This window comes from Leptonychotes weddellii, chromosome 7 (genome assembly GCF_054177405.1).
Source record: "Leptonychotes weddellii isolate Sample4059 chromosome 7, ASM5417740v2, whole genome shotgun sequence".
Lineage (NCBI taxonomy): Eukaryota > Metazoa > Chordata > Mammalia > Carnivora > Phocidae > Leptonychotes > Leptonychotes weddellii.
The window spans coordinates 25,151,201-25,179,079 of record NC_138375.1 but is presented as its reverse complement, the minus strand read 5'-3'; the positions used below and the strand labels follow the sequence as shown (position 1 = coordinate 25,179,079).

The window sequence follows — 27,879 nt, the reverse complement described above, 5'->3', positions numbered from 1 at the left end:
GCCAGTTGGGCAGTGTGCAATTCCGAGAAATGAGGAAAGTGAAGAAGCACCTGTTCCTCCTCCAGTAAAGCCAAGGCAAATGGAAAAGCTTAGAAATAGATCGTACCATCGCAAGCGCAATGGGGAAGGTTGGGAACGTGCTGTAAAAAAGCCCATTGCTGGTGAGAACACGGCTTCTCACTTGTGCTAGAGAGCCTGTCAGACTGGTCTCGGACCGGACAGAGGCCTGAATGGCCAGGGGCTGGACGCTACTATGGGAACTGGGCCCCAGGCACTTAGGATTGAAAACCAACCTAACAAAGCATGTCTGTTTCCATTTGTGAGAGATGAAATGATACGGGTTTTGCGGAAAGCCCAATAATTACAAACGTAAAAAATGCCTGGTTTCCTGTGGCCCCGTGGAGGGGGCCTCAGACTTGGTGGCTATGGGGCACTAGTTCTGCGGACTTCACCAGAAGGAACTATTAGGTTTAGATGCTTGTTGTTGTTCTCCATTTAATTCTTATTCTTTCCATATATTTCTAATTCTTTAAACATAATTGCGACTAGTGGTATGAAAAGGACACTTCCACTTGTGAGCAAAGTGTATAGTAAGAGTCCAACAGCAAAAATCTATAGAAGACTCAAGTAGGTATAGCAACAGCAGTAACAAGGGCTCCAAATATCCTGTGTTGTATTGTTAAGGTGAGAATCCATAATGTCCGGGGAATACTTTGAAACCTAAGGCACGATCCAAGTGTAATCCCTTAAAAGGTTGTGGGTTTCTTTTAAAATTAAAATATGGCGGGGCGCCTGGGTGGCTCAGGTCGTGATCTCAGGGTCCTGGGATCGAGTCCCACATCAGGCTCCCTGCTCAGTGCAGAGCCTGCTTCTCCCTCTCCCTCTGCTTTTGCTCTTCTGTCTATCTCTCTGTCAAATAAATAAATGAAATCTTTTAAAAATAAATAAATAAATAAAATCACATATGGCAGCTTAGGGAAATCTTCAAGTGGAACGTAAGCAATGCTTATGGATTCTCACCAAGATTCTCGGGAAACTGAGTAAGAACTTGCCAAATACATGTCAAATGTAAAACCACTTCCTACAGTGGGATTTCATGGAGACCTGCTTTACAAAAGTGGACCTTGACTGGGACCTTTTCACTGATACTCCTTTGGAAGCAATGAATTTCCAAGAGGACATGATTATCGTACAATGTGATAGGTAGCTCTGATTATCCAAGCACCTAGGACATTATTCAGAGGAAAACCATTAAGCTTCTCCAGGAATTTTTCTTCTGTGAAGGTAGGTGGCTGCAATGGAGACTTCCTTTTTGTGGGTGAATTTGCCCAGCAGATGGCAAACATTCAGTAGGAGAGGAAGAATGACACCAATTATTGCTGATGATGGTTAAAAATGAAATTACCTTAATGAATCTCATACTTGGACTTGAGGACTGAGTCAGAGTTCTAGCTCCATGCAATCATCATGTATCAAAGTCGAGATCTTGATCATTAACTACTGGGCCTTTTTTCCCATCAGTTTTGACAGAAAATTTAAATTCTCTAAGGGATTCGATGTTTTAGAAAATAGGAAAGGATTTTAATATTGCCAACCCCAAAATAGCAACTCCCTGCCTTCCAACTGATATCAGTTTGTCATATGGGAACTACATTCAACTACTGACTCCACATTTAACAATGGTCTTTATCTTCTGGGCACTATTGTCAGAAGAGGGATCAAGGCATTTGCCCACAGGTGAAAATTTGTCCCGGGAAATGCGTTTCATTATGCGAAGTGGGAATAAAAACCCCCAACATGGCACAGTTTTTCTCAGTTGTTCTCTTGATATAACCATTTAGGCAGTACAACTGTTGTGATTACCAAACTCGTGTCATAATACATGTATACAGATTGATTTCATACCAGAGAACTTCACTGCGGGGGGCGGGGGGGGGAAGAAGTCACTATTTCCAAAGACTGTAAATTTGGCTTCTTTGTGGGTAAAACACTGCTAATATATTTGGTGTACAGGAAAGTGCAGTATTTTGATCTGAAAATCAGAAGCCCTAATCTTAGTTCCAACCGACCTTATGACATCATTTCAAACTTTTGAGTTTCATTTCCCAGTAATTCCATGATTCTTTGTTAATGGGGAGCCCCAAATTGGAAAGCATCAAAACCAGCTAAATACAATCAGAAGCCTGTTTTCTCATCATCTCCCTAAAATTCGGGAAGCATCCTTAACTTGATTACCAAACCTCCAAAGATATGATGATCAAATGATGGGTAAATATGCATTTTTTTAGGCTTTTCATATGATTATCAGAATTGCTGCCCTAGCCAAAATCCTGCACCAACCAAGGGGTGTTCATCTAGAAGAATGTATTTCATCCTGCTTAATGTGGACCTCAAATATGAATAATATTTGCATGTTCCTAATATGTCTTAGCCTGGAATCAGCAGACTTCTTTTGTAAAGAGCCAGATAATAAAATATTTTAGGACTTTCGAGCCACACGGCTTTTGTCACAATTATTCAACTCTGCCCTTGTCAGACAAAAGCAGCCGTATAGGCAATGCATAAATGAATGGTGTGGCCGTTTTCTTTTTTCTTCTTTTTTTTAAAAGATTTTTTTATTTATTTGACAGAGAGAGAGAGCACAAACAGGGAGAGTGGCAGGCAGAGGGAGAGGGAGAATCAGGCTCCCCGCTGAGCAGAGAGCCTGATGTGGGGCTCGATCCCAGGACTCTGGGATCATGACCTGGGTCGAAGGCAGACATTTAACCAACTGAGCCACCCAGGCACCCCTGGAGTGGCCATTTTCCAACAAAACTTCATTATCAAAAATAACCAAGGGATCAGATTTGGCCCATGAGCTTTATTTTGCTGACCCCTGTTCTGGACTCTCTTAATACCTCAGTGTCCATCTGCTGTCATAACACATTTAATTTATACTAAATTTAACTTATGAATATTTTAGTTAATGTTATATAATACATTATGAAACTGTTGTCACACCGTATGTGACTGTATCTAAATTTTTGTTTGATCTATTAATATTTAGACAATATTACATCATGAATATATTGTCATATCATGTGAATTTTTAAAAATCTTTGTTTATTCTATCAATATTTGTAGTCAATAACAAACACGACTTGAAGTAACAAGTCTCTTAACTGTCTAATGGATAATGTAGTAAGTCCTCTCCCCTTTCCTTAACTCTTTCTGTTGCAAAGACATTTTACATAATTACAGTATTGGGAATAAGTCTATTTACCCTATCCCTAACTCTCTTGATATTAACCATATCCTGTGATAGCTTTTATCTTTGCAGACTGAATTGCTGTAATCTTCATGATTTGTCCTTCAATGACCCCCTCTCCCTCATCTTCCTCATCACTATACGCCTCCATCACTGAGTCTCTTCGGGCTTTGTGGTTCCTGGTAGTGTAGTGACCAAACCAGAACAGAGTATTCCAGCTTGGTCACATCATCTCTTCCTAAAGCTGCCCAGTTGTACCTTTTGACTGCAGCAAGCAGTAAACAAAGTAAAAAAAAAAAGTGAAAGTAGGGAAGAAATTGAGAAAGCCCAGAGGATTTTTGGAAAAGCACAATGGACCACATGAAAAAGAAACATTGACTCTTGCAAAACACTCTGAACTGACTACTAATGCATTCCATAATTCCTTTAAATCTTAGTTGTGGACCACAGTTAAGCTTTCTGGAGGGTTGAAAGCATGAGAACAAAACTAACATCCTGCTTTGTGTGGGAATGATCCTGTAAAAATTTAAAGTGAAGAGCTCTGGTAAGAGTTTGTCTGTGATGGAAACCAACCACGCAGAGTTTACGTAAATCACACTTCTGTGAGGGGAGAGAATTTGGGACATAATTTAGCACAGTGGGCTAAACAGCTCTGGAATGGGCTCTGCTGCCCCTACAGGATTACACTACTAATCTGGGAAGATCTACCTTTGCATTGAATTCTCTCCTCTGCCCTCCTGACCCAGGGGGGAAAGTTAACCTGATTAATGAGAGCAGTTACAGAGGGACTGTGTCGTCATTAAAAGTCCTGTGCAGGGGCATCTGAGTGGCTCAGCTGGTTAAGCTTCTGACTCTTGATTTCAGTTCAGGTCATGATTTCAGGGTCGTGAGGTCAAGCCCCACATCGGGAGAGGGGGGGAGTTCTGTGCAAAAGTTCAAATTAAAATTTATCATAATCATCATTGGGAGCACCTCTGCAAAATTCATGATACGAACATATCAAACCCACTTTGACACTATGCCAAGTGCTGGGGAAATAATAGTGAGCAGAATGGTCTCTTCCCATGTAGAGCTTATAGTATAATGAGGAAACAGAGCCAATCAAATTCAAGTATGTTTCTAAGTATGGTAAGGACAACAAAGGGGATGTACATTGTTTACTAAAACAGTAACCGTGAGAAAGTAATGATTGACCTAAGATCAAAATGGGAAGGAAGAGTTTCCTCAACAAAAGGAAGAGCACAGGCCAAGCCACCAACGTAGGAGAGCATGCCAAATGTGGGGGAATAGGAGAAACTCAGAGAAACAAAATATAAGAAAAAGCTGGAGAATGAGAGAGGCCAGGCCACATAGGATCTCAGGAAGCAATAGGGAGCCTTTGGAGTGTTTGAAGATGAGGGATAGCATGTCCTGTTGGTATTTTTAAAAGGAAATATCAAACCATTCAATTAGGGAAGAAATAGCTTAAAGTCAATGTTTCATCTTCTTTTTAAAAAAATCAAAATGAAACAATCTAGAGAGAAAAAAAAAAAACCCACTCAGGCTACTCTGTGGAGAATATTGTCAGAAGCAAGAGTCAATCAATGCCTATGCACTTAGTATGATTTTTAAATTATAGCCTGGAAGGTGGCCCAAGCCTCTGTACCATCACACAGTTAAGACGTTCCTTTGGGAAATGCTTGGAAATGAATGTTTGATTGACACCCTCCGTGACTTTTAATACTTGGGATCTCAGGCACATACTTTATAGGATGAAAAAGAGATTTAATTACCCTCTGTTTAGGAACTCACCAGCCCTGATTTTCCCTAGTGTCTACCTGGTATTTCCATCTCCATAAATTAGTTCCAGCAACAAGCCAAGTCTGGTCAGTTCTGAACTGTGGGTCTTAAGTACCTTATTGGTCTTTGAGGGTTTGGTTTTTTATTTGCCTATCTCTTGACTTTGCCCCAAGAGAAGAACTGCGCAAAAGTTCAAATTAAAATTTATCATAATCATCGTTGGGAGTAACTCTGCAAAATTCATGATACAAATATATCAAACCACTTAGACACTATGCCAAGTGCTAGGGAAATAATAGTTAGCAGAATGGTCTCTTCCCATGTAGAGCTTATAGTATAATGAGGAAGCAGATGCCAATCAAATTTGCCCCACGAGAAGTACTGTTTTTAGATCAATGGAGTCTAAGAAAGTTTGATTTTATTTGGTACTTTAAGGAAATAAAGTAATTTTGCATAAGAGTATAAATGTTTGCAGTTCAGCATATTGTAGAGTAGGTGAGGAGTCAGTGAATGGTTAGAAAAATGGATTTTTATATAGGCTTAAAATTTTAATTACTTTTGTCTGGCATTATAGAATGGAATAAAGAAAATTGATATCACCCATATTCCACCACCTAGAAAAAAATTACTGTTACATATGGCAAATTTTTTCCTCTCTCATTTCTAAAAAAAAAAATTAGAAATGTATTATATATTCATTTTTAAAAACCTCTTTTTAAAACTTAATGTTACATTATAATCAGTTATATGTGTTTCTGAAAACATGTTTTTGAAGCTGTCCTAACATTCCATGATAGGAATGTACTGATTTTGCCAATTTGATAAGTCTAAAATAATATTAATTTTCATTTCTTTGATTACCAGGCATAATTATTTTTTCATACATTTACCACCCTTCATATGTCTTCTTTTATGAATTACCTATTATGTCCATTATCAAGATTTCTACTTGTTTCTCAGTATTGTCTTAATTTTTAAAAAATGAACTCTATATTTTAAGGATATTAATCTATTTTCTATAATATTTACTATACATTTTTTTACCCAATTTGGTCTCTGTCTTTTAATTCTGTGTAAAGTATATTTGGTAAACACACTTACAGATTTTTATGGCTTGAAGGCTCTCCGTGTTTTCCTTTGTGATTCCTTTGTAGCTGTTTATTCAACAATGCTCAGTGAGTGTTATGTATCAGGTGGGAAGCAATATACTGGGAGTAAAACAGAACAAGACAGGGATGGCTTTGCCTTCTCAGAGCTTATAGTTTAATGAGAAAGACAGACAAAAGCCAGGCCAGTGTAATATGGCACATTGTGAGCTCTCTGAGAGGAAGTACAGGGTAATAATGCATCTAGGTGTGAGGTTTTTTTCTGATTTTCATAGCACTTGCTGAATCATGTCAATTTTCAGAGTCAGACCCTCCATTAGTACTGTGAAGTTTTCCATTTTCAAAGCTTCTTTTGTGATTTTGAATATTTCTTCAGTTACATTTTATTTATTCTCTTTTTAAAAATACATTCTTAAAATTTGAATGCTTTTTTATAGAGATGTAACTTACATCCAATGAAGTACAAAGACCCTAAGTGTACAGTTCGATCAGTTTTGCCAAACTCATATATCTGAGTAACCCACATCCCTACCAAGATAGCGAACATTCCCTTCACAGAATTTCCTCATACCCCTTCCCGGGTAATCCCAATTCCCAGAAGCAACCACTGATCTGATTTCTATCACTTTAGATTTGTTTTGCTTGTTCTGAATATAATATAAATGGAATTATACAATAATATTATGTATGAGACTTCTTGCATGAATTTTTTAGATTTTTTGAGATTTTTAAACATTTTTTTTATTCAGGTTACTGTCAGTTACATATTTTATATTCTTTTACTTCTCTTTTGTGAATTATTTTATCTATTCAGCAATGTAATCATATTTACAATGCATTCTTGGATAGTTACATGGTTATCTGTTTCTGTGTACATAGTTATTGGCCTCTTGGTAGGTGTATAGCACTATCTCATTGTGATCACCGGTCTCTTTTTCATGAGTATAAATTAGCCCTAATTTGATTGTGTGCTCCCCTTCATGTACCTGGCATCTCATCTCATTGCTTCCTTTTAAGAAGTACAATGTAGGGCTTCTGTATTTTAAGGAGTGTCTGATTCTGTGCCCTGTAGTGTCAGTCTTACCTCTTACTGCCTTCAGTGGACATACTAATACCATTCTTAATACTGTTCATTTTTTGGTTTCCCTACCATCCTCCTTGTCTTCCCCAGCCTTTTATCTCATAACAGCTACCTGTCCACTTTCACGGTATCTTTTTTCTACATCAACTGAGAATGAGAAACGGCTTCCTAAAATTGTCTTTGGGAGAGTTTCAGTTTCCTTGTTATATACTTTACCCACTGTGCTATTTGTTTTTCATGCTTACTCATCCAGGAATGAAACTGAATCCACTTAGACCCAATATTTGTGAATACATGGCATGTGCAATGTGTTCTGGGACCTGCTCAATATGTACCAGGCTATAAGATTTCTGGTTCACAGCTGGAGGGCAGAATGACATGTCCTAGTTCATTATCAGCATCTAATAGGAATGCTGCTGGTGTAGCTTTGTGTATTGAGATAAGATCTTCTCTTCCCCCACCGCCTCTTCTCCTACGCTCAAAACAGGAACCACAAAAATTTGTCCTCTTTGAGATGCCTTCCTTCCAGGACTCTTCCTCCCTCCCCCCTGTACTTGTTGGGTGTATGTTCCAGGATTTTTACTTGTTGGATATATGTTCCAGGATCTGGTGTGCCACTCCCTGTTCTTGTAAGATCCCAATTCACTGTTTTCTAAAGGTTGAGATTTTTCTATGAATATAGAAGGGATGCTCTGCTGGGTTCAAGATGGTTGCATTCAGCAGAAGGGTAGCTGAACAGTTTTCAGGAAGGGACTGAACTATCTGCCTATCTTCTGTGAAGCCAAAGGTTTGGTTTTGTTTTCAGGAATAAATCCTATGTTTGTTAGTAATTGGGATTCACCTTCCAGTACCGTGGGTCATGTTAGTCCTGACATTTCCCCCCGAGTTTCTGGCTACAGACTGACCGTAGGTCTTGGGTTTTTTTTATATTGTCCAGACCTTTTCTTCTCTTCCTTTCTTCTCCCCATGTCTTTTTTTTTTTTTCTTTTTAAAGATTTTACTTATTTATTTGACAGAGAGAGACACAGCGAGAGAGGGAACACAAGCAGGGGGGAGTGGGAGAGGGAAAAGCAGGCCTCCTGCGGAGCAGGGAGCCCGATGCGGGGCTCAATCCCAGGACCCTGGGATCATGACCTGAGCCGAAGGCAGACGCTTAACAACTGAGCCACCCAGGCGCCCCCTCCCCATGTCTTTATAAGTAGTCAAAAATAGGTACTCCTTTCCAGAAATCTAATAAATGTCTTAAGTCCTTTTAAGTTTTAGGAGTGTTTATCATTCTGCACATTTCCCCCATGAATCTTGGCTAACTTCCTCATTTAATCAAGTCCAAGTTTGTGTGAACAACTATCATGCTTCTCTGTTTTACATGATGAACTCTCTATCATTCTTTAGCATTTTGAAGTGCTATCTCAACAAAAAAAAAAAAAAACCTTTTACAGATGACCAAATATCCTGGGGAAGAATGGTGGCAGTATGTCTCCAAAGATGTGGCATTATCATCTCCGAGTGGCATCTGAATCCAAGACAACGAATGCTTACTGAGGTCCTATGATGTCTCAGGAACTGTACTAGAAAGTAGATATATAGAGTTACATAAGACATGATCTCTTGCATTGGGGAATTCAAGGTCTTCTTCTTACCTCTACCATTGTCATGTGCAGGACTGGTGAGTCTAGCCTTTGGAATTTGGAAGTCACCCACATTGTTTAAAAGTCTTTTGACTTTTACTAGGCTCATACTGAACTAAGTGATACTGATGCTAGCTGATACTGAACTAGGACCCCCGGGTGGCTCAGTCGGTTAAGCATCTGCCTTCAGCTCAGGTCATGATCCCAGGGTCCTGGGATCGAGTCCTGTGTCAGGCTCCTTGCTCAGCTGGGAGCCTGCTTCTCCCTCTCCCTCTGCCTGCTGGTCCCCCTGCTTGTGTGCTCTCCTTCTCTCTGACAAATAAATAAAATCTTTTAAAAATAATAATAATAATAAAATCTAAAAATAAAAATAAAAATCTTTTCACTCATACAAATATGTATTTTTTCCCTTAGGAGTATGTTCTTTATGTCTCTCAGGAAAGTTTTTGACTCTGGAATTATATTTCATTGTTCTCTGGGGGTAATAAGATCAGTGAGGTGCAAGTTTTGAAGAATAATACTAAATAGCACAGAAACTCAGACTGAGGCTTCAGTACAGCTCTCAAGGCATCCTGTAGGAACCTTCTGCTGCATACAATGAAAATCACAAACCCTGCTCCCTCAGGAAAGAGGCCTATCCTAGCCATAAGATTCAAAGCATAGCTATTAAATATTTCATCATCATACATAAGTATATGTTATACACAGGATTCTTTTCTAATCCAGCAGTGAGACAACAAAGTTAAATTATAATCTTCTTTTGAGAGAAAAGTTTCACACAATTAGCCTTTGAAATGTATTCCCTAAAGGACCATGAAAACATTGTCCCATAAAATACTGTTTCTAAGAAACACATATGTCCCTGCCCTTGATTTTTCTTATCACCACCAATAAAAATAAGAGCTGGGTTGTTCTCTTCATGAACCTCAAAAAAAAAAAAGAAGAAGAAAATATCAGTCTTGACTTTCTCAATCTTGATTGTAACCCCAAGGTTACCAAACAAAGATAAGGATTCAAGGAGAAAAAGATCAACTACCTGCTCAAAATATTTAGCATAGCAATTCTGAGCTTTTGATAAAGACTCAAAATTCCCATGTTTGTCCACTAGATGAAAAAAGGAGTTTTGTTATTAGGAAACCATATTCAAGAGGTAAGGTAGCCCCTCTAACACTTTTCCTGCTCCATTATGAATTATTGGTCTCTTTACCCAGATGTTTGACAAGTTCTTAGCAAAGCTGAGCCCCATCAGATCTGCACTAATTGCCACTGAACCATCACGTAGTAGATTTCTGCTCCCTTTGATGCCATGAGTGGTAGACAATACTTCAGACCACAAATGGGCAGAACATGTTGAATCCAAAGTTTTGGGATGACATGATGCTGTTTGCCCCCTTGTAATGATTTCAGATACAACGGAATGACCCTGGCCATGGTAGGAACTCAAGAAATCTTGGTTCATCTTTTATTTTCTTCCATCCAATGGGTCTTGTTAGTTACACACTCAGCAGAATGTCCCGCTGAGCACAGCATCTCCTGCAGCCACTGTCCCCTCTGGCAGAACCACATGTTAGATAGCTAAAGGATTTTTTTTTAACTATATTTTGCCAGGAGCCCAACTTCTATAGCACTAGACTCCATTCAGTTTTCTACCGCCTGTAGAAAAGGAGAGCCCAGTCTTTCTGAAAGGCTTATTCTCAAACAAGGGAGCATTGGAGGCAACATGTCAACAAGGTAGCCTGGTAATTGGTGCTCTTTCCAAAGCCAGATGAAAGATGTGTGGTTGGCTCAGATCATCTTCTCTCCCACCTAGGGAGCAAAATCTACCAAGGACACAGCTGACACCAAGACGCCATCAGGGATTTATAACATGTTTAAGAACGAGGCCAGAAATAGGGCCATTATACAACGTCCCCTATTTGATTGCATTAAAGGAGGAATTTCCACTGACATTTTCAGAGACACATAAAATAATTGCCAGCCCTCACAGGAGAATAGGAATGACCTAAGGCTATATTGCATTCATGTCATGTCTTTAGTTAATATGTCTTGTATTATTAGTTTACTTTCAAACAGATGCCCTGACATATTTTTCTAAAGTGGAAACAAGTCATATTATGATCATGGTTCTTAAGAGAATTACCTAAAATGTATTCATTTAATCTCTCAATCGTTTTCCAACTGCTGTTGCTTGCACATTATGTGCTGGATATGATGTAAGGCACCAATATAAAAAGGGGACCATTGTCTACCCTCAAGAAACACACAAGTCTGGTGCAGGTGTAATAGAGTCATGGATGAGGTTTAGGGCAGTTATTGAACAAGCAGGGGAGGAGAGTAAGGAGGAGATTCTATAGAGAAAATAGCACACAGAAACTTACGGTGAGTCACATGTTCCTGAGATTTGGAGCAGTTGCAAGTAGCCTGATGGGCAGAACACACAAGGAAGAAGTAGGAAAGGACAGCAAGTGTAGGTGAGAAAAGTAGGTTGGGTCAGACTGTAAAGAGCTGAATACTGTGCTAAGTGCTATCTTCTGTGATTCATGGGAGTCACAGTTAGTAGAAGACAAAGTCAGATCTCTTGATTCATAGGCATGGTTTTCTCTTTGGGATTACACTCATCCCTCCAAATGCAAATGACCACCACACTGGATTTGACTGAATATCACTGAATGCAAATACAGAAATTGCCTATCAGAAGCAATCGGTGAGTTTTCTTATTATTATCTCCATCTAACAAATGAGGAAAGTAAAGTATAAAGAGTTAAGTAACTCTTCCAGGGTCACACAACGAGTTAGGTGATCCCAGCCAATCTGGCTTCAGAGTCTCTAGTCTTAACTGTACCACATACCCCCCTTTGATCTAGAGATCTTTATGCATTTGTGGGTTCTACGGATGTGAATGTTGGCAAGTAAAGGCTCCCTTCCAGAATAGATCTGATAACTGGCTATGTTTGAAATGGAAAGGATGAATGGTCTATAACACAGGTCTTGGGATGAAGGAATGAAAGATGCTCCCTACTTATGTCTCCAGATATCTTTTTCTTTACCCTTTCCTGGCTCTTTGAAACCAGGCATCTGGGACTGGACAGCCTCATCCTATTAAGAGCAGTGAAGTACTAGAAGGATGCTATTCTGAGAAGCTACAAATACTGCAATTGTATTCACCACCCAAGACTTTGAAAGTTAAAGCCTGCAAATCTGAGAGATGGATTTTGCACCTGATTAGTATTGGTTGTTTGGTTTTGTTTAAATATTCATGGAGATTTGGTGATAGACATTGGGGAGGGTATGTGCTATGGTGAGCGCTGTGAATTGTGTAAGACTGTTGAATCACAGACCTGTACCTCTGAAACAAATAATACATTATATGTTAAAAAAAAGAAGAAGAAGAAGAAGGTAGCAGGAAGGGAAAAATGAAGGGGGCGAAATCGGAGGGGGAGACGAACCATGAGAGACTCTGAGAAACAAACTGAAAGTTCTAGAGGGGAAGGGGGGGGATGGGTTAGCCTGGTGATGGGTATTAAAGAGAGCACGTACTGAATGGAGCACTGGGTGTTATACGCAAACAATGAATCATGGAACACTACATCAAAAACTAATGATGTAATGTATGGTGATTAACATAACATAATAAAATTTTTTAAAAAAGACATTCAAAAAAATATTCATGGAGAGAATGGCAAAGAAATTGGAATGTAAGTTGAAGTTAAAGCAGGACAGACAGGCCCTTCAAGTGTTTCTCTTTATGCAATGATATTAATAACATCCAAACAGGCCTTAAGGCTGTCTTCTGACTTTGTACTTACCAAAGGAGTAAGATACCATTTTCCTTGGAAGCTTGAATGTTAAATATACTCCACAATATGATTCAAATATCATGGTTTTAAAAGTCACCTACTGTGTTTTGAATATCTATAGCCTTCAATACCTTATTAGAAGTCAATATTTGCTGGAAGTTTAACATCAAAGATCCATTATGTGGGAGGAGGCAGAGTTACTCTGAAACATAGAACCAGTACAATGGACACTGTTACAGCAGGACATATCTAACAACATAAAGAAAAGCTTTCAATTAACTAGTATGGAACTTCCTTGACTTACAGTGGGGTCAGTTGAAAATATTGTAAGTTGAAAATGCATTTAGGACACCTAACCTACCGAACATTATAACTTAGGTTAGTCTACCTTAAACGTGCTCAGAACACTTCCATGAGCTTCCAGTTGGTCCAAATCATCTAACACAAAGCCTATTTTATAATAAAGTGTTGACTGTCTCCTGTAGTTTATTGGATACTGTACTGAAAGGGAAAACGGACAGAAGGTTGTAAGGGTACTAGTTAGTCACTCTCGTAATGGCTCTTTGCCCCTGCTCAGCATCACCAGAAAGGCTCTAACCACATATCCCTAGCCCAGGAAAAGATAAAAATTCAAGGTACAATTTCTACTAAATATGCATTGCTTTAGTACCACCTTAAATTGGGAAAATCGTAAGTCAAACCATGGTTAAGTTGGAGACCATCTGCACTATGATACACTGCAACTACAAGGCGAAGTAGTGATCTCCATTTCCCCAGACGTGTTTGAGCGGAGATTGAGTAACTGTTGGAGAGTGGTGCTAAGGTGGAATAAGAGCATGATGTCTGAGGCTGAGCTAGAACGGCCTCCGAAGGTTCCTCCAGCTCTCAAGTGTTATGAAATAATTTGCAAGCACTGGCCTGCACAAAGACCTTAGTATTCCATTTTATCATACTCACCCCATTCCATATGGAAAAGGATATTCAGTCCACTTTTTGGAAGTCGTTGTCATCTTCATGTTCATTTTTATATCTCTGAAATTTTAATATATGTTGAGCGTATAGATATTATATATCTGTGTGTTATATTATATATTTATATATTATATACCTATATATTGACACATAGATCTGCGTATCTGTGTGTATATGCATATGGCAAATACCTTTAACAACATTTCATTAATCCTCTGACCATATTTGCAAGGTAGAACATGAGAGGTATTTCTGTGATTATAGCATAGATGAGAAAACAGGGGCCCAGGATCTTCCCACATTCTCCTGCCTCTGATGGTTGTTTGGTAATGGCCCTTTGAATAGAGTCCTTTATTTTATGTGTGGATTTTTTGTTCAGTTTTAATTACAACAAAAACTACTTAAAGGGAGAGGCCATAGGAAATCTGGATAACTTTCTTTTTTTTTTTTTTTTAGTTTATAAGATTTTAATTTCTTTTTAAAAAAATGGACATTAATACTCATTATATATTTACGTCTCAAAACTTAGTGAAAACAAGACATTCAGTAGCACACTAGCAGCAGAAGTTGCTTGTAACTACTAATCATTTTTATAAAGTTATATCTATATAAAAATAAACACTAAAGAGAATAAATAGGCTCAACTAAAGTTAATAAGAAACAAGTATAAATAATACCATATTTTAAACCGGAATCTGTGAAAGTCTTACTACATAAGGATTTTCACTCCAAGCAGACAAAATACATACAAATCTAAAACTTAGAGGATAGCAGGTTAATGGATTTTCTCTTAGTTGAAGCCTATCCAACCTCAGTAACATTTCTGGATAAAGCATAAAGTTGCTACTGTACATTTTAAAAAGATTGGTCCAGTTGTGTGTGCTCTAATTTTTTTAAAAGACTTTATTTATTTATTTGACAGCCTGCTTCTCCCCTTCCCACTCCCCCTGCTTGTGTGTTCTCTATTTTTAATTGCTCCTCCTCATTTACAGCATTGGCAGCAGCAGCATTATGTGGATGGTCTAGAATGTCTTTGTTAAATCCATCTAATGACTCCTCCTCTTGATCCTCACCTGTATTAACCTCTTCAGTGGTCTGTGCCCTGGGTGTATTTATTAACAAGTCATTTCCGAGGGACTGACTATTACTCAGTAGCTTTGCCTGCCTTCTTTCCAAGGCCAGTTGTTTATTTCTCTCAATTCTCTGTTGTTGTTGTTCTGTTAGGCTTCTACCTGACTCAGAAGCAAAATACTCACTTTTCAATGAGTTTGTCAAAAAGGGATCTGATTGGGTAGCAGTTACATTGTGGCCATGATTTTCTCCTTCTTCATCATTATTGCTAATAAAATTTTCATGTAAAATAGGCAGGTCAAGTCGAATTTGTTTTAAACAGGTCTGAACTTCCTTTTTACTTCCTAGGTATTCAACTGTGTCAATAAAATCCTCGAATTGCAGTTTAGGGAATAGCCTATGTGCCCAATGCTCCATGTGTCTGATTAGCGTTTTCAAGTCTTCAGCCTCATGACCTTTACCTTTGAATTTTGCCTTATCAAACACATGCCTTACTGCTGGAAGCCCTCTCTCTGAAATTAATCTCTGAGCATCCAGCTTGGGTATATTCCGTTTAACTCTTCTCTTTGGAGATATAGGAACAGGTGCTCCTCTCCCTGACTCTTCATCAGGTTCAGCTCCTTCACCATTTTCTCTCTGTGGAGAGGCTGGAGGTGGAAAAGGAGGAAAAGTTTCATCTTCTCATAATCTGCTCATAATCTGGTAGGTGAATCAAGCCATTCTCCTGTGGCTCCAGCATCTTTTCCTCTCGGGTGCACTTCTGCGGTCACAGCACTGGATAACTTTCTGTGGAGAGATTTTATCTTTTGTTTTGTTACCCTAGAACGCATCGTTCTTGGCCTAAGATTTCCCCTCCTCACACATAGTTAATATTTAAGAAGCACATGTTAAATTGAGTTGCCATGTCAGCACTTTCCCAATCTCAGGTCAGAGCAAAAGGAGTCTATGCACAAGTTACATCTGATGAGGCAGCTACAAGTCAAAGCATCCTGACAACAGGGCAAATTTCAAGTAATGTGATGCTCCTAGGATTAACATAGAAATAGCAAGATAAATGTGTATGGGTGACTAAACAAGACTTCCCTCCATAAATCAGCTCCTGTCTGAGTCAAATGATAAATTTCTCAGAAGCATTTGTAGAACTGAACCCAGCTTTTGTTGCCTTAGGGAGGCTGTGTAAAGCAGAGATAACTGCTAGATTAAAAGGAGAATTGGTTTGTGTTCTTGTTGTGATGTTGAGAGGCAGGGGTGACGGTTTGGGTAGACCCTGCTGGAGAGCCCAAAAAAAGATTCGGAGTCCTCTACTTGGAAATAAGGAGTCAACCTTTTTCTTTTGTTTTTTAAGATTTATTTTATTTTAGAAAGAGAAGGGAGAAAAGCAGAGGGGGAGAATCTTCAAGCAGACTCCCTTGCAGAGCCTGACACGGGCTCAATTCCACGACCCATGAGATCATGACCTGAGCTGAAACCAAGAGTCAGATGCTCAACTGACTGAGCCACCCAGGCACCCCTGAACCCCTTTCCACTTTGGCTTTGTGTAAGAAATCTCACTCAAGGATCAACTACATATTTCTATAAGGTCATGGTTTTGCAAGACACTGGGCCATGTTTTCCCAAGTCAAATGTTTCACTAAGAACTGAGTGTCTTCCTAGAACTGCTAACGTTTCTGAGGCATCTTGGTAGACACTAAATCAAATAAGCCCACTCCCCAGGGCTTGTCTGTGTTCCCAGCCAACACACGCTGTTATTCTCTCTAAAGATTCATTTGCACTACTCATTAGTCATTCTCTGAGCTTTTAACTTGGGCAAGCACAGATGAGTGTCAGATGCTTTTCTTTTCCTCTGTTGGGATGCCCTCAAAAAGCTGACCTGTGCCAACTAGTGAAAATTCCACCTTTATTTTTCTTGTCCGGCTAAATTATCACTTCTTCCCTTTCATCTTATCCCCTTGCCCCAAAGCAGTGCTTGGTATGCTTATGTAACTCTCATGGATTCTGAAGATGGCCCCAGGAGAGTTAGCAATTGAACTTCTACCTCTGTTTAAGGCAGTTTCTCTGAATCAGAGAAGGTGGATCCAAGTTTTTTGCCACTCTCGTGAGAGAGAAGATTCTTCAGCAACATACTTCATTGTCAAAACATGGGACAAGAGGGAGAGAAGGTTTCCAGTAGACGGATTTCTGCTCACTCCTGCACATCGCCTTGCCTTGGCATAGTACTTCCAGGGATTTATTTTTCATTCCATTCTCATAGACACTCCAGGAAGTATATATTATCAGTCTCATTTTTCAGAGATAAAGAGAGTGAAGCAAGATGGTCAAGTGGCGTACCCATGGCCACCTAGCTGAGAAGCAGCCAAGCCAGGGCTTGGGCACAGTTCTTCTGACACATGCCATATCCAAGCCTCTTTTTTCTCCTTCGTGGCTGCCTTCCCAGTTTCATGGAAAGAATCAAAGCCTGAAAGGATAAATAACAACAAGAGTAAAATTAATGATCGGCTTTTTAGCCTTTTCCATGTGCTAGATACCATACTAATAACTGCAGGGGCATCATTGCTTCCATGCTTTTATAGTTTCTGAGGGCCACCATCACCATCCCCACTGAAGGTAGAAACTGGGTTTCAGATAGCGTAAGTGACTTGCTCAGAGTTACACGGGTGGGTAGAGACAGAATCCATCCCCAGGTATTGAACCATGCAGTTTGCTAGTTCCATAAAGCAAAAATTTGAGGGGAGAAAAAAAAAAAAAAGCAGGGCCTTGTGAACAGAGTCCTGAGCAAGAAGGATAAATGATCTGAGTCTGAGTTCTAACTCTGCCTCTTCCTCTGTGTGATCTCCAGTGAATCTGTTGACTCTGTGGACTGCTTGCTTCTTCTTATAAAATGGGGCTGATACTATTGGGCCTGATGTCTCAGAGGAGGATCCAGTCAGGCCAGACATGCCTAGAGTCTCTCGAAGCTGGAGAGCACCAGACAAAGAGAAGGTATCATTCTTAGTGTTGGAATTGCGACTATAACCCCAGTGTCCTGACACGTCATAGCACTGCCCAAAAGTCTGGGCTCTTCCCTCCATAGCTGCAGATCAGCTTGGTTAAGAAGAGCTTCATTCTCAAAGTATGTGTCCATAAGACGATCTCCATTTCCTTGTAGTATGCAAATTTATTGAGTGAGATTAAGCTACCCTCTACAGTGTATTTTTTTAAAAAGATTTTATTTGTTTATTTGAGAGAGAGCGCACAGAGGGAGAGTGAGAGAGAGAAGCAGACTACACGCTGAGCAGAGACCCCCCCCCCATGCAGGACTCTATCCCAGGACCCCGGGATCATGACCTGAGCCAAAAGCAGGCACTTAAACAACTGAGCCACCCAGGCACCCCCGAACAGTATATTTTTGAGCAGTCTCTTCCTGGCCTCTGGGCAAAAGCCATTGTCAGTCAACAAAATAGATGGAGTTACTTCCCGGAGGATTTTTATATTCTGAGACTGACTAACAACCTTCTCTTACCCTGGAGCAAGTAGGGCTTTCACAGGAAAGATCCTAGGGCAGCTTGTGGCCAAGGCCAAGACAGAATTGAATTGCTCTTGTGTCCATCATGAGAGTTGCCATTGACCAGTTGCCTCCTATGGGACAGGTGCATTAATATATTATTTATCCCGATTGCCCTCTGAAGTATTTTTATCCCATTTTCAAAGGAAGAAGGTGAGGTTCTGGGAGAAATATTCCTAGAGCTCATAAGTTTTGTACTGGTCTTCCTGTCGTGTCATCCATCCCCTGTCATTTCAACAACTAGCCAAGTTTCCAGTTTCCCACCCCTCCTCCGGGGCAGCCCTCCTTCCTGCCAGTCATCAGAACCACTCAGGGCTTAGAGGACCATGCTGGCAGGAAAGAAACTGCGTTTTCTGAAACTCACACCCACACTTTGGGTTGGATCTGGGCTAGGACCACTGCCCTCCATCTCTACTTTTTTTTTGGGGGGGTGGACGGGAGACTTTATCAAAGCCTTTGTTTTTCTTCTATTCATTCAGTCCTGGGTTTCTATTTAGTTGTGATGACAGATAGACTATTTTTGGAAATTTTGTTGCCTTGGAGTACAAATCTGGAATTTATGGGGATTGAGGAAGCTACAAAATGTAGTGGGAATTGATGTATGCCAAATACTAGTTTTCAGTCTCCTTCACAGGTCTACAATCACCTTATTTGGGAATAGCAAGATAAGTTATGTGGTTACTGTATTGCTCCTGTAATAACCAGATTTTATTTAAAGAACTATAAAGGACAAAATGTAAAGGGGGAGAATATATTTTGGACAACTTGGTTTTTTTTCAATTTTTAAGTTTTGAAGGAAAGTTTTTAGAAAATATTTTAGAAGTTTCCTAAATTTCATTCCCTTTAAGGTAAACTTATAGCTGGAAGAATGATGCCTTAAAAACCTTTCTATCATTACGTGAATCACAGGAAATTGGTGGAAATTTTTACTACTAGTCATATAGAACCGCAAAGTAGATCACAACCCTTCCTTTCAGAAAATAACATTTTCGGGGCACCTGGGTGGCTCAGTCGTTAAGCGTCTGCCTTCGGCTCAGGTCATGATCCCAGTGTCCTGGGATCGAGCCCCGCATCGGGCTCTCTGCTCCGCGGGAAGCCTGCTTCTCCCTCTCCCACTCCCCCTGCTTGTGTTCCCTCTCTCGCTGTCTCTCTCTCTGTGTCAAATAAATAAATAATATCTTTTTTAAAAAAATCCAAATTCTTAAAAAAAAAGAAAACATTTTCAACCAGATATGTTATCTGCTTCACAGATGTAACCATTTTCACATCTGGGAGATCTTAATCTGAAAATGTCCACAAATTACACAGCCTGGCTAGGGGTGGAGGGGAAGACGGAGATGGGGAGTAAGGGACTCCACCCTGAATTCTGTCTCTTGGCTGATCCTGCTTTTCTCCTATAGCATCTCTTTATGTTTAAGAAAAACCCAATTGTCTTGTGAACTGTTTGAGCCTCTGTCACCTTTTGGTGAGGTTAGGGGGCTTACAGCGGCATTTCTACTCATTTTCCCTTGTTTTTCCTGCTTCAGCAGAAAAGAAGCCCCGTTCCCTCTGACACTGGAGCTTCCTGCCAAGGGACTGACTGCTTTCTCTGTGGCCAGCTCTGGAGAACCAGAAATCCAGCCTGTCAGGGACAGCCAGCTAACATCACAGGCAGAGGACACATAATTAGCTCGTTTGAACTTCGCTGTTGTCATTGTGGTGGTGATGGTGGTTGTTAAGGATCAAAGAGTTCAAGGCAGGGACAGATCAGCTGGCTGCAGGGAAAGTTTCAGGCTTCTTGGCTTCAGTGACTTATTGGACTAACGGGTTACCCGTAGTGAGTGTCTGCCCGAGCTCGCTTAGGACAGCACTATCAGACCTGTGGTAAACACAGTCTCAGTGACTGATTTTAGAACCTAAACCAGGTAGGTGTTACATGCTTTTTAGTGGTAAAGAAGAGGTGGGGAAGAAGGAGAGAACAGAGACCCAAGTGGTGGAATTTAGTAATAAAAGCAAAGCAGGAAACCAAAAAAATATTTCTTTCGACAGCCAGCATATTTTCCTGTTTAGAGAACTGTTGTCCCTGCCTTAACCACAAATAACAAAGAATGAAATAAATCAGGGCACCTGAGTGGTGCAGTGGGTTAAGCAGTCGACTCTTGGTTTCGCCTCAGGTTGTGGTCTCGGGTCATGGGATCGAGCCCCGTGTCCGGTTCCAAGCTCAGTGCGGAATCTGCTTAAGATTCTGTCTCCCTCTCCTTCAGCCCCTCTCCACCGCACTTTCTCTAAATAAATAAATCTTAAAAAAAAAAAAAAAGGAATAACATAAATTAAGATTAAATGGCCAGTTACTCAATAGGGGCAAGGAAATTAGAGTCAGGAATTCCCGCCTTGTCTTTGAGAAAGGTCTGTTCTGTAAAATAGAGAGACTTCTGTAAGCATCCCGCAGAGACACACCTTTTGTCTGATGCCAGGGAAGCCCACAGGGGCTCCATAGAGTCAGGGCATAAATAATAAAGTGGTCTGTTTGGGTACTTCGGCAGGTGTGAGAAGGAAAAGGGAATCCTTCTCCAGGACAAGGTTTTCTCAACCCTCCTGCTCTCAGAGGGGCCCTGAGATTGCTTCAGGAGTATACAATTTGTCAGCATCATTGACAAATTCCTGAAGTGGCTCTGGGCTACCCAGAAAACTGCTGGGTCACTGGGGGACCCGAGGGGGGAGGGGACAAGATGTTGTTAGAGGAATTGAAGGGCTGGCTAGAGAAACGGTCCCGTGTGCCTGTCCAGTGCAACACCCGGGACTGCTGCACCACTCTCAGGGCGGGGCTCCTCCGCCTGCCAGTCTCGTACTCATGCTCATGCTGTTGCATGCCCAAGGAGCATCCCCAGGGGCTGAGGCAGATCCAAGTTGGCAAACTCAAACGGTAAGGAAGCCCTGAGCCTTGGCTTCTAGTAGCTTTGCTCCAGTCCACAAATTGAGCAAGGATGAGTGCTCAGAGCAGCACTTACTGGTGACAGAGGCTTCCTGAAGGGGGTGGGTCTCAGCCCAGCCCCAGAGTGCTCTCTCAGGGATGATGCCAGGTTAGCACACTGGTCTACCTCCAGCCACCATCCACATTTACACCCTGTGGGTCCTTCTCTCCTGCCTCAGGACTGAATGGCTGGAATGAGAGGACTGGCAGTCGTGCTGGTCGGGAGGGGTAGAAGGAAGCTGAGCTGAGCAGGGGAGACAGGGATACAAACTCAAGGAGAGCTTACTCCTTCACCTGGGCTCTAACCCCATCTTCAGTCCCAGATCTGAGCCAGGAAGGAACCAGCCCACAGGGAAGCCCAGCGGTTGGGGAAGCAGCCAGAGGGGGAGGGGTTGGCCCTCTGGTTAAGTGGTGTTCAAAGACAGAAAAGAGAAAAGCAAAAAATGATTGTAACTTTAAACACTTCCACTGAGTCTGTGAATCCCTCCAGGTCCTAGAGCGAAGCACACAGGGAGAGCTGGCCTCACCCTCTTCCTTTCCCATGTGTGACTTATTTCTCCTCATGACTAAAGCTCTTGGCAAAATGATTTACCTTGGATAAGAAAAAGTTGGGGGTCAGAGGAAAGTGGTGCCCAAGGACCAGCACATCCTTGCCCCCCGAGACCCATTCCCTTGGAGAGGTCTTGACTGGTCTCCACTCAGTCCATTTGCAAACACACTGGAGGGTCTTTGCCAGTGGCTTTGGGCTGCTGCCTAGGCTCCCGGGCAGGAGCTCTGTGCCCCTCCCTGCCCTTCCTGTGCAGCAGTCCTCATGCCTTAGCTCGGGGTGTGAGGAACGTCATTTCGACAGAAGCAGTTTTCTTGAGGAGACAAACCCTGCTAGCTGAGGTTTGTTCTGCTTTTGCTCATGGAGGTCCCAGCCTACCCTCTGCCCTTTATTCACAGTCCTTCTAACCCCCTGGCAGATAGTATTACTCTCTGCCATGAAAGACTCCTTCACCTTCGCGCCAAGACCAGACCACTGTCACATTTCAGAATGTGATTTCATAAGAAACTCCAGCTAGGGGAGTCATTGCCAACCTCCTCAAAGGAACAAGAGGACTTCTCTTCTCCTAACTGCCACTGCAGTGGTTTCCTTTGGTGGCCAGAGCCGTGGGCAGTCGGAACACATCGAGCATCTATGTGTTTACTATGCCCTGAGCATCTTCTCAGGCTGGGGGAGGCAGTAGAAGAGAAAACTCTGGCTTTCATAGCGCCACTTCCACACCCAGCCTTCCTCAGCCTCATAATCCTTAATGCAAACAGAGGAGGAGGGGCTAGGATGTTCCAGAAGAAAAATGTTGGCACAATCAGTTCGAAAGAGATTATCCTGAAGCTGTGGCTCCAATTTTATACGGCCATTTATTCACCTAGCCTTTATTGATCACCTACTAGGCGCCAGGGTTCTAGAGCTACAAGGTGGATGACAGACGGTACTACTGCAAAACCTGGGGAGTTGACTCTAGGGTGGACCCTCATGGCCAGTGAGGATTCTATGCTTGGGGCAGATGTCCCTTGGCCCCAACTAGCTTCTACTGTGGGGGACTTCCCCCCTTGCTGGCTTGTCCTGGTGGGAGGAAGTGATAAGTTATGAAGAGCAAGGGTGCAAGGAGGTGCTTCTCCTCAGGGGAGTCAGGCTTTGGAGAATTCTTTCAAGAGTTTCAGCTAGCTTTAAGTAACCCAAAATGTGCTTGCCCCTATATGAGCCCCCTTTCTCCATGTGTGTGTCCCGTTTCTGAGCAGGCAGACAGCATGTGAGTGAGAACCTTAAGAAAGTAGGACTGTTCTCTCACTCTTATTGCCTTTTTTCTATTTAATTTCCTCTCTTCATTTCCTTTCCTTTTATCCTGCAATACTCTTGGCACCTCCCCAAGAGCTTAGTGGCTCTTCCCTGCCTACAGGATTGAATTCAGACTTCTCAGCTTGCCCTTCCATGGCATGCAGACTCAGTTTAGGACTGTTGAATATGGTATCAGATGAACCATTCTCTTGGTCTTTTTCAGTACCTGTATTTCACAGGTGTCGATGGGCTGCTTTTTCTGGGAACTTGAGGATTAGTATTTTTCCTTCAAAATCAACTTCACTTTTTGCTTAGAGACTGTTAAAGACAAAGGTCTTCTCCCCAGCCAAACCCATAGACACAGGTGAGCAAACCTTCCCCTGACCCCATGCTCTGACACTTGGAACAAGCTGGAACAAAGTGTGCCCTCATGTTTTTCAGCAACGGGTTTTCTTGCCTGCCCTATCCCCGTAACTAAACAATGATTACAATCCTCTGTACTTTAATATGTAGATAAATTATTAACAGTGGGTTGTACCTTTTCCCAGGTTGTAAAAGGATGACTGGTTAGAGTCCCAACATTCTCCTTGTCTGTGTAGGAAATGTAGGGGAGGATGTCATCTCAGATCACTTGTCTCTAAGACTCGTAACAAAGATGTGGCAGGCTCCAGCCAGGAGTGTGAGTGAGGTGACAGACAGCAGGAATGTCACAGGTGAACCTTGGTGACTTTCACCTTTCTTTGTCAATTTTGATCCTTTTTTTCCATCCATCTTTCTCTTCTGGGATTGGGAATGGGCAGGGGGCAGGGAGTATGACTAGGATATCAATGGTTGTACAAAGGTCTTAGGGAAAGGTCTGTGTTTTGATACGAAATGGGCAAGGACACTCTGTGTTAACATGAAGACCAACATGAAGGCCCACTGTAGAACCCAAGTTTTCCAGGAGGAAAGTGTGGACAGCCAGTGGAAAGGCCAGCATGATAATATACTGGCATGATCACATGACAGACCAGTCTGTCGTACGGGAGCAGGAAGGGGCAAACTGGGGTGGGAGGGTAAGGGACTAAAAGATGCTGGAGTCAAGGATACATTGCCTTGATGTGGAGTTGGAAACATCTCCAGATTTGGCGGGAAGGCAGAGAGACAGAGAGAGGCCAGCCAGTGAACTGTGTAGAACCACTAGAGCCCATGGATACCAGGTTCAAGTTGGGGTGATTGGGCTGAGGTGTTTTGTTTTGTTTCTTTTGACAGCTGTCATTTTTTAGAACAGCCTTAAGTTTACAGAAAAATTGCAAAGAAAATACAGAGGGTTCCAGGGTCTCCCAGTCTTCCCTACCCACAAATTCTTCTATTATTAACATCTTGCATTAGTGTGCTACATTTATTACAATGATGAACCAGTATGGATACATTAGTATTAACTCAAGTCTGTAGTTTACATTAGGGTTCACTCTTTGTGTTGTACAGTTCTGTGGGTTTTGACCAATGCCTAATGTCAGGTATCCACCATTACAGTGTTTCACTGTCCTAAAATCCCAGCTCCCCCAATCCTCCTTTCTCCCAAACCCTTGGCAGCCACTGATCTTTCTACTGTCTATATTTTGCCTTTTCCACGATGTCATATAACCAGAATCATATAGAATGTAGCCTTTTCAGATCGCCTTCTTTCACTTAGCAAATATGCATTTAAGTTTCCTCCACATCTTTTCAGGGCTTGATAGGTCATTTCTTTTCAATGCTGAGTAATATCCCATTGTATGGATGTGCCACAGTTTGTTTATCCATTCAAGCAGACTTTTCAGTGAGTTAAAAGGCAGAAGCAAAGGGCACCTGGGTGGCTCAGGTGGTTAAGCATCTGCCTTCAGCTCAGGTCATGATCCCAAGGTCCTGGGATCGAGACCTGCATCAGGCTCCCTGCTCAATGGGGAGTCTGCTTCTCCCTCTCCCTCTGCCCCTCCCCCCCACCACCACCACCCCGCCCGCTGGCCGCCCCTGGCTTATGCTCTTTTGCTCTCCCGCATGCATGCACTCTCTCTCTCAAATAAATAAATAAAATATTTAAAAAAACAATGGCAGAAGCAATGAAAAGAGTGAATGAAGAGAATGTAGCAAGGGCTGCAAGATGTGAAAGAAGCAAAAGGGGGGCACCTGGGTGGCTCAGTCGGTTAAGCGTCTGCCTTCGGCTCAGGTCATGATCCCAGGGTCCTGAGATCAAGCCCCACATCAGGCTCCTTGCTCAGCGGGGAGCCTGCTTCTCCCTCCCCCTCTGCCTGCTGCTCCCCCTGCTTGTGCTCTCTCTCTGTCAAATAAATAAATAAAATATTTAAAAAAAGAAGAAGAAGAAAGAAGCAAAAGGTTTGGAGAAGTGGAATAACAAATTTTGAGTGCAGAGGCCTGAACCAGCCTAAGGCAAGGTTCCTGAGACCGGTATTCAGTGGGAGAGACCAGTGCCTCACTGACTCCCACCAGGCCTTCCCTGCTTTTATAGACAAGAAGTTTTATAGAAACTTCATAAGGGCAGGAACCATGCCAGCCTCATCCTGAGAGCCCAACACATGGCAGACATCCAGTAAATAATTGTTGAGCCATCTAAACTTCCAGAATCTTTTTAAAGAGCAAGTTTGCCCAATCACCAGAAGGCCTGAAGCTCCTGAGGCTGGCCTGTCATCTCAGGCAGGTCTCAGCTGCCTGCTTGGCTGAGCCCCTCTGTGCCACGGGGTAGGGCAAAGGTTGCCTGGGACGTTCGCCTTCTGCCCTGGGAATGCGTCTCTCTCGCCACCATCTTCACCTGCCTTGTGAGATGTTCTGTGGACATAAGCACAGCCAACTATAGGGAGGCAGGAGAACCAAGGGAGATAACAGGCCAACCTAATATACCAGGTAAAAAAAGCATTCTCGTCATAGGATTGGAATCCAGCTCTCTGTGCACTCATTCTTTCAACCGAATCACATGGCAGTAGAATTAGCCCACACAACTTCTGTAGAACAGAGAGAACAAGCAGGGTGATTCAGGTGGTAAGAAATAGCTCTGAGAGCAAGATGAGCCATGCCTTCTTGGCAAAGATGCTCCCATGCGGGAGGAAAGTCTGCCACAATAGTTACCGTCCATGGGTGGGAATGGTTGGAGCCCGGCCAGGGGAGTGCAACTTGATATGAGGGGTTGCTCTCCAGGGGAGCTGGTAAGTCGGGTCAAAAATTGCAGGACAAATAGAAATGCGCCAGTCACAAATCACTAGCTCAGTGGCGCCCCCTGGGCAAAAGAGCATTATCACTCAGACCTGGTGTGTGGGTGCAAAGTCATTGCTTAAAATCTGGTCCTCTCCTAGGGCATGACATTGGTGTTCCGTGGTACGCATATCACTTTCTCTCGGTGTAATGAAAAGGGCATATGAGCCCAGGAAGACGCTGAGGGTATTTGGCTTGGGATCTCTTCCTATTCTACCCATGTGGGTGCTCCTGTGTCTTACACAGTGACCACAACCAGTGGGGAGCTCTTGAGAAGTTCTTATCTACGAAAAAGAATGCAGTAGCTACTTGGCCCAAAGGCTGTCCTGAACAGTGGGGCTCCTCCGGAGACACACATTGACTCCTTGTCCCCACTGTTACATAACTAGAGGAGGCAGAGTTAGTGTGGACAGTTCATTAGACAGAGGGCAGAGGTAGAAACATTAGGTGGAGTGAGGAACGGCTGCCTTCCCACCTTAACACCAAAATGGCAATCTTTGAAGAAGGAGGACATGTCTGTGAGGTGGATGGCCCAGTGTTGGTTCTGTATGTCCCTAGAGGGGCAGCAAAAGTAGCCCAGACATCTCCACGTAACCAGAAACACAGGCAGAGGAGAGTCAAGCTCAAATCGCAGCGGAGGGTCAGTCTTGGGGAGAGCGGGCCTCTCCCAATGCAACGGCATCTGGCCCCTTCTGCTGCACCTGGCTGGTGTCCGGGGCATTGCTTGCACCTGCAGACCCCAACCCCAGAACTGCGACAAAGTTTTCCATATCCAAAATGTCTATGAGGAAGATAGTGTCTGTGCCTCACCGAAATCTGTTTTCTTGGGGCATCTGCTATTTTGGTGCTTTCCAGCACAGAATTTTCATCTTAATTTCTTGCTCATTTGCTTTTGTCTTCACGTGGAGGGCCTGCCTGTGGAAATCCAGGGTACAGTCCACCATTTGGCAATAGTGGTGAAGAGACGGTGTGAGCCTCGGTTACTCTGCCCTGGGAATATGCATTGCTACGACACAGTCTTCCTCTTCTCTCCTCCCATTCCTGCTCTTCTTCCCTGGCTTTGCAGAACACTCTTTAGACTTAGCTCCTTCCGTCTTGGACTATGCCCTTCCTTCCCAACCATCCTGTTTGTTAGCCACAGACATTGGAGCCCATTTAAATCTCCACCCATAACCAAGATAAAACCTAAGCACGGGGCTCAGAGTCCTCCGGAAATTGGGAGATGGGGAAGAGAGGAGGTCACAGAGCTGAGAATGGCATGCAGAGGCGGGCACCGGCTCTTTTGCAAGGAGCCCTGAATTCCCAGGGCCATTAAAAAACAAACATTTATGACAGAGCCCAGAGCCCCGTGCTTACTGTTTAACAAAATTATAGGTCACTCACTTACTCATGTAGTCTCTCAGCAAATGCTGACTGAGCACCAGTTATATAACAGGGTGAGCCTTGAACACGAAGATACCTGATCTATAGTCCTTGTCCCCAAGAAGCTTGTGAGTGACACAGACGCCTGGACCCATAACGGTAATAACGAGTGTGATGAAGTCTGTGGTCCTGAAAGACGCCGTGGCAGTGGTTCTGTGTGAGGAAGCTGGGAGCCCGTCTAGGCTGATCTGGCAAGAATCATAAGGACTTGACACCTGAACGGAGTCTTGAAGGTAAGGTT

At 42.4% G+C, this 27,879-nt stretch overlaps 1 protein-coding gene and 1 pseudogene across 1 annotated transcript in view; one reads left to right on the top strand and one right to left on the bottom strand.

Moving 5' to 3' along the window:
• Positions 1-27,879, top strand: part of PRLR (prolactin receptor) — a 156,415-nt gene that overhangs the window by 14,899 nt on the left and 113,637 nt on the right. The gene's annotated exons all lie outside the window — the stretch shown is intronic.
• Positions 14,081-15,453, bottom strand: LOC102750156 (TIMELESS-interacting protein-like; annotated as a pseudogene).